General features: G+C 44.9%; 1 pseudogene; it reads right to left on the bottom strand.

The window, feature by feature from the left end:
- Positions 1–7,044: 7,044 nt before the first annotated feature.
- Positions 7,045–7,670, bottom strand: LOC111550319 (annotated as a pseudogene).
- Between the last annotated feature and the right edge of the window lie 425 nt (positions 7,671–8,095).

Below are 8,095 nucleotides of genomic sequence, written 5' to 3'. Positions count from 1 at the left end.
GATGGGGACGGAGTCTTACTCTGTCACACAGGCTGTAGTGCAATGGTGTGGTCTTGGCTCACTGAAACCTCCTCCTCCCGGGTTCAAGCGATTCTTTGACCTCAGCCTCCCAAGTAGCTAGGACTACAGAGACATGCCACCACACCTGGCTAATTTTTGTATTTTTAGTAGAGATGGGTTTCACTATGTTGACCAGGCTGGTCTCGAACTCCTGACCTTGTGACCCTCCTGCCTTGGCCTCCCAAAGTACTGGGATTACAGGTGTGAGCCACTGTGCCGGGCTGTGGAGCAGTCATTTTTCTTCCAGGTCCCTTCACAAATCCATCAGACTGCAGTGCCACGTGGGCAAGGACTGACTGGGTATCCTCTGCTGTTGCAGCGCCAGTGCCTAGCACGGTGCCTGGACCATGGTAGGCACCGGACATTTGCCGAATGAATGGAAATGGGAGGGTATGTATTCTCGTCCACCTCTTATTTTTGATAGACTTTCTCCTCTGTGGCCATACAACCTCGTCTCTCCCTGCAAACAAAGCAGCCTGAAACTGGAGTGGGGGTGGGAATTAGGGAAGGGTTATGATGGAAACCAGCCCCACTGAGAAGCATTTATCTCAAGATACTGAAGCCACAACCATCTCCCTTTCTGCACACCTGTTCACTAGGGTGCATTGGGAGCCAATTCTCCAATGGTTTTTTCAAGTTTTACAAGCAGAGCCACTGACTGCCTTTTGTTCTGGACTACCTTTTCTACAAACAGCCTTGGAAGGCAGAGCCTGTGGCTCTCTGAATTAAAGGGCAAGCATGCTTACTGCCCTTATAAAAGATTATAAAAAATTTAGGTTCTTCAAATCAGTGTCAGTCTCTTGTAATGCAACTCACCGTGGGTGAACTCATACAGCTGAACTCATCTGTGTAACCCATGTCGAGTTGCCAGTTAAAATACAAGACACCCCCTTCAATTTGAATTTCAGATAAATAAAGAATTTTTTTTTAGGAATACTTTTTTAGTATATGCACACCCCATGTAGTATTTGGGACATACTAAAAATGTATTCATTGTTAATCTAAAATTCAAATCCAACTGGGTGCTCTATATTTTTGTTTTCTAAATCTGGCAACCCTAACCCTGTGGGACTTGGGGGTAAGAGGAACTAATGCAAATATGTTGATACTTATGCTGCTTCTCATGCTGTGAGGAATAAAATCTTTTGTCTCTGACCCAGGAATCTTGTGTGTTCTGTTAGCACTCCAGTTAGCTACCATGTAGGGTAAAATCTTATGCTCTCCACAGTTCTTAATACACGTCCCCAACTTAAGCTTGGAGCGTAGCAAAGAGTTGGCTGTGAAATATATTTGTGGGATGAATGGTTGTCAATCCATAGGAATTGCTGCCAAGTACACAGAATTCCTCAGAGTTCCTCAGAGATTGAGAATTTGTTACTGGTGCTTTGTGCGCAACTTTACATCTCACTAACGCAATGTTGTTACCATGGTTACTATAACTACATCATACTTCTTAGCTCCCAAAGAGCATTCCATGCATTTCCTCATTCAATTTCCCAATGACTTGCTGAAATATGTGTGATTATTCTTACTTTAGGAATTAGAAATTGAAGTTCAGGGTCAAGTGATTCTTTTTTTTTTTTTTTTAAACAGTCTCGCTCTATTGCCCAGGCTGGAGTGTAATGATGCAATCTCAGCTCACTGCAACCACCACTTTCCGAGTTCAAGTGATTCTCCTGCCTCAGCCTTCTGATTAGCTGGGAATACAGGCATGTACCACCATGCCTTGCTAATATTTGTATTTTTTTAGTAAAGATGGGGTTTCTCCATGTTGGTCAGGCTGGTCTCAAACTCCCAACCTCAGGTGATCTGCCCACCTTGGCCTCCCAAAGTGCTGGGAATACAGGCATGAGCCACAGCACCTGGACTTTATTTTTTTGTGAGGAGGAGTTTTGTTGTTGTCACCCAGGCTGGAGTGCAGTGGTGTGATCTTGGCTCACTCAACCTCTGCCTCCCAGGTTCAAACAATTCTCCTGCCTCAGCATCCCAAGTAGCCAGTATTAGAGGTGCCTGTCACCACACCCCGCTAATTTTTGTATTTTTAGGAAAGACAGGGCTTCACCATGATGGCCAGGCTGATCTCCAACTACCAACCTCAGGTGATCTGCATGCCTCGGCCTCCCAAAGTGCTAGGATTACAGGCATGAGTCAGGGGGCCCAAGCCCCCTGTCCCTCACCTCCCTTTTTTTTTTTTTTTTTTGAGACGTAGTCTCGCTCTGTCACCCAGGCTGGAGTGCTGTGGCTGGATCTCAGCTCACTGCAAGCTCCGCCTCCCGGGTTCACGCCATTCTCCTGCCTCAGCCTCCCGGGTAGCTGGGACTACAGGCGCTGCCACCTCGCCCGGCTAGTTTTTTGTATTTTTTAGTAGAGACGGGGTTTCACCACGTTAGCCAGGATGGTCTCGTTCTCCTGACCTCGTGATCCACCCTTCTCGGCCTCCCAAAGTGCTGGGATTACAGGCTTGAGCCACCGCGCCCGGCCTCACCTCCCTTTTTTTAAGTAAAAACTCATTAAGACATTTTGGAAAATGCTTAGAAGCAAAACATCACTTGAAATTTATCATTTTTTCCTATTTTTAGCAGAATGATGCCTTGATTTTTGCAAAGGAAATGAAAAAGAACACCATGAAGGCCACCACACTGCACAATTCCAGAAGCTGTTGCAGGACTAGCAGGGATCCCAGTGGGCATCATTCACTGTGCTCCATGTACTCTAAGTCAACAGTGCCTCCTGGAGTTGTGCAAGGTAGTAGCCTTGGCAGCATTAATTACCTAAAAAGAAGTGTTGAGACAGAGCCTGCTTGTCTCCTTGTCTCTGGGGCCCTTCACATATTTCCCATAAAACCTTTGTTTGTTTTTGTTTTGTGAGACAGAGTCTCACTCTGTCGCCTGGGGTGGAGTGAAATGGCATGATTTTGGCTCACTGCAACCTCCATCTCCCAAATTCAAGAGATTCTCCCGCCTCAGCCTCCCAAGTAGCTGGGCTTATAGGCATCCACCACCACGCCTGGCTACTTTTTGTATTTCTAGTAGAGAAGTGTTTCACCATGTTGGCCAGGCTGGTCTCGAACTCCTGGCTTCAAGTGATCTGCCTGCCTCTGCCTCCCAAAGTGCTGGGATTACAGGCACGAGCCACTGCTTGTGGCCAAGTTGTTCCTTACTTTCGGATGCTACAACATCTTCTAATTTCATCTATATTTTCCCTGTTCCAATCCTGGAATCAGCCATTTTTTCGAGAAAATGGAGGAGAAATTCTATGGAGTCCTTATTTTATTAGGGAATGGTATTTGAAAGTGAAATCTGGGTGCAGAATGTCCTCATTGTGGTTGGGGTGTCATGGATTCTAGTCCCTCTCCACAGACAGAGCTAGGGACTGTGTTTACATATACTCACATGCCTATTGTGATAGTTACTTTCATGTGTTAACTTGACTGGGCCAGAGATGTGTGGTTATACATTATTCTGTATGTTTCTATGTGGGTGTTTTTGGATGAGATTAACATTTAAATTAAGCCAAGTACAGTGGCTCATGCCACTGGGCAGATCACCTGAAGTCAGGAGTTCGAGACCAGCCTGGTCAACATGGTGAAACCCCATCTCTACTAAAAAATACAAAAGTTAGCTAGGCATGGTGGTACCTGTCTGTAGTCCCAGCTACCCAGGAGGCTGAGGCAGGAGAGTCGCTTGAACCCAAGAGGTGGAGATTGCAGCAAGCCAAGATCATGTCACTGTACTACAGCATGGGTGACAGAGTAAGACTCCATCTCAAAAAAAAAAAAAAATTTAAATTAGTGGGCTTGAGTAAAGCAGATTGGCCTTCATCATGTGAGTGGGTCTCGCCCATCAGATGAAGGCCTGAACAGAGAAAAACGGCCCACGAACAGGAGGGAATTCTGTAACAGATGCCTTTGGATGTGAATGAACTGCAGCATCGGGCCCTGGGTCTTAGCCTACCAGTCTACTCTCAGATTTTAGACTTGCCAGCCTCCATAATCGCGTGAGCCAATTCCTTAAAATAAATATATTTCCCTCTATATGCACATCCTACTGATTCTTTTCCTGTGGAGAACTCTGGCTAATGCACACACACACATTTCTCTCTCTCTCTCTCTGTTTTTTTGTATAGGCGTATGTATATTGATATGGTTTGGATCTGTGTCCCCACTTGTGTTAGTCTGTTTTCACGCTGCTGGTGAGACATACCACAGACTGGGCAATTTACAAAAGAAGGAGGAGGTCTAATTGGACTTACAGTTCCACGTGGGTGGGGAAGGTCTCACAATCATGGCAGGATGTGAAAGGCACTTCTTTACATGGCAGTGGCAAGAGAGAATGAGGAAGATGCAAAAGCCAAACCCCTGATACATTAGAAGATGTTGTAGCATCCGAAAGTAAGGAACAACTTGGCCAGATCTTGTAAGACTTGTTCACTACCATGAGAACAGTATTGGGGAAGCCGCCCCTATGAATCAAATTATCTCCCACCAGGTTCCTTCCACAACACGTTGGAATTATGGGAGTACAATTCAAGATGAGATTTGGGTGGGGACACAGAGCCAAACCATATCATTCTGCTCCTGGCCCCTCCAAATCTCATGTCCTCACATTTCAAAACCAATCATGCCTTCCCAACAGTCCCCCAAAATCTTAACTCATTTCAGCATTAAGCCAAAAGTCCACAATCCAAAGTCTCATCTGAGACAAGGCAAGTCTCTTGCACATATAAGCCTGTAAAATCAAAAGCAAGCTAGTTACTTCCTAGATGCAATGGGGGTACAGGTACTGGGTAAATACAGCTGTTCCAAAGGGGAGAAATTAGCCAAGACAAAGTGGTTGCAGGGCCCATGCAAGTCCAAAATCCAGTGGGGCAGTCATATTTTAAAGCTCTACCACTTCTGCCGTATGATTCCACAGATCCAATGGTTCTTGAGGTGTCAGTGGCAAGAGGGATGCTGTTTGGAACCTTTGGCCAACCTCTATTGGTGAATCGCAGCACAGGCCCTTAGGATTTTGGAGCAAGGCCATGCCATCTTCTTTTGAGAGACAGTTCTTGTCCGGCAGCTGGACTTTGTAGAAGTTGGATACTTGACCATGGGCCACCAAGTTATCATGTGACTCGGTGAGCATTATCTGACCTGGTGGCATTGACTACATTGGTCCTCTCCCATCATGGAAGGGGCAGCATTCTGTCCTTACTGGACCAGACACTCTGGATATGGATTTGAACTTATGGAATGCCTTATCCATCATCAATCATAATATTCCACATAGCATTGCTTCTTCTTTTTTTGAGAGAGGGTCTCACTCTGTTGCTCAGCTGGAGTGCAATGGCATGATCATGTCTTACTACAGCCTTGAACTCTTGGCCCTAAACAATCCTCCTGTCTCAGCTTCCTAAAGTGTTGGGATTACAGGCATGACCCACCATATCCACCCTGTTTCTGATGAGGGAACACACTTCACAGCCAGAAAAGTACAGCAATGAGCCCATATTCATGAAATTCACTGGTCTTACCATGTTCCCCATCATCCTGAAGCATCTGGCTTGACAGAATGGTGGAATGGTTTTTTGTAGACTCAGTTACAGTGCCAGCTAGGTGACAATACTTAATAGGGCTGGGGCAAGGTTCTCTAGAAGGCTGCATAAGCACTGAATCAGCATCTGATATTTATTCAGTATTGTTTTCCCCAAGCTAGTGTTATAGTCTCATCAATGCACCACAACGTGGCAGTCCCTCATTGTTTAAGGTATCATCTGGAGTTCTTTGTCTCATGACCATGAAAATTAAGGTGTGTGTACACCAAGGGTGAGGTTGGAATGAAAGTTCAATAAGCAAAAGAAGAAAACTCTCCGCTGTGGAGAGGGGTCCTAAAAGAGGGTTGCCATTTTTACAGTTGAATGCAAAGGCTTCTATAGGAAACTGATAAGGGCTGGGTGTCTCATTTGCATAAGGTGTGAATTTCTAGTAGCTCTACCCCATGCTCCTAATGTGCATGCATGCCTTTAACTTGAGTTGCTCCATATTGCTTTGTTTCCCTTACTGCACATATGTCAGGAGATGGAATTTTCCATTGCAGGCAAGTCTAGGCAAGTTACCTGTGTAGGCTTTCTTATCTGTGCATCTGTGGGCATGCCTTAGGCAAGGCCCCATGCAAGTTCCCTTATCTGTGCCTGCAGCTTGATTTTTCTTTTCTTTTTTTATATAAAAAAATGTATTTACTTAGAAGCATTCAGAATGTCAACAAAACAACTGCAACTTTTTTTTTTTTTTTTTTTTTTTTTGCATTTACAGAGTGGTATTCAGTTAACTAAACAATTATTTTGTATAAGCTGCATCAGAGATAACTGAAGATGAAAAATCTACCATCCCCATATGTAACTAATTTGTGCTGTACACCAACAAGAACCTGCTTTAAATTTCCATGCCAATTTACAACCCCCATACTGTACCAGGCAAAGTTAGTGGCTATTGAAAATACCACCAGGACAGGGCTATCTAAAGACACATTCGGTAGTGTGGTTTGTTTGTTTGTTTGTTTTGAGACGGAGTCTCGCTTTGTCACCCAGGCTGGGGTGCAGTGGCGCAATCTCGGCTCACTGCAACCTCCAGCTCCCGGATTCACACCGTTCTCCTGCCTCAGTCTCCCAAGTAGCTGGGACTACAGGCGCCCGCCACCACACCCAGCTACTGTTTTGTATTTTTTTTTTTTTAGTAGAGACGGAGTTTCACCATGTTAGCCAGGATGGTCTCAATCTCCTGACCTCGTGATCCACCCACCTCAGCCTCCCGAAGTGCTGGGATTACAGGCTTGAGCCACCGCGCCCTGCCAGTAGTGTGATAACTATACAAAAAAAGACACTACACAGTTTAAAAACAAATCTTACAAAGCCTTACATTTCCATTTTTTTCTTTAAAAGGAGTGAGTTGCATACAGGGGGGTTAAATGCCTTATAGACAAGAAAAGAAACTGCGCTAGAACCAACTTATTCATCATCTTCTTCTTCATCTTCCTCCTCCTCCTCCTCTTCATCTTCCTCATCTTCCTCCTCTTCCTTCTTTTTCTTGCTTTTTTTCAGCCTTGACAACTCCCTTTTTTGCTGCATCAGGCTTTCCTTTAGCTTGATATGCAGCAATATCCTTTTCGTATTTTTCCTTCAGCTTTACAACCTTCTTTTCAGAAGGCTGCTTTGCCATCTGCAGCAGTGTCATTCCACATCTCTCCCAGTTTTTTTGCAACATCACCAATGGACAGGCCAGGATGTTCTCCTCTGATTTTTGGGTGATACTCAGAGCAGAACAGAAAAAAGGCTGAAGGAGGCCTCTTGGGTGCACTGCAATCCTTGAACTTCTTTTTTGTCTCCCCTTTAGGAGGGATGTAGGTTTTCATTTTTCTTTCATAATGGGCACTGTCCGCCTTTGCTGTATCTTCAAATTTTCCCTTCCCTTTAGCAGACATGGTCTTCCACCTCTCTGAGCACTTCTTAGAAAACTCTGAGAAATTGACTGAAGCATCTGTGTGCTGCTTCTTATGCTTCTCCAGACAAGCTTGCACAAAAAATGCGTATGATGACATTTTGCTTCTCAGCTTCTTAGGATCTCCTTTGCCCATGTTTAGTTATTTCTCCTCAGCAAGGCAGAGAGTCGCCCAGTGCCCACCTGGCTGTCACTTGCCCCAGTGCTGCCTCTATGAAGCTCAATGTACTGCAATGACTGTGCAGCTTGGTTTTTCAGGCTGTTCTTTTGTTTGCCTGCCTCACCAGTTTCTTCCTTTCTCCTCTCTCATTCACCCTTCTCAAGAGTGAAGGCCGTAACTGCTGTTAGGGAGGTGGGGAGATGATCCTTCTGGCTACTTTCTACTGGAGAAGGGGTTGTGTGAGGAACAGCTGGTAAGGTTCCTACTGAGGTCAGTAAAAGAGTCCTTGGAAGAAAGGTGCATCCATGTGTGATTTCATTTGCATCACTATTTGGAGCTTGATAGCCTTTAGGAAAGAAGAAACAATTTGGGTTATTAGAGGACATGTATTAAAACAAAGC

This window comes from Piliocolobus tephrosceles, chromosome 14 (assembly GCF_002776525.5).
Source record: "Piliocolobus tephrosceles isolate RC106 chromosome 14, ASM277652v3, whole genome shotgun sequence".
Taxonomy (NCBI): Eukaryota; Metazoa; Chordata; class Mammalia; order Primates; family Cercopithecidae; genus Piliocolobus; species Piliocolobus tephrosceles.
This window is presented reverse-complemented; position numbering and strand designations above follow the sequence as displayed.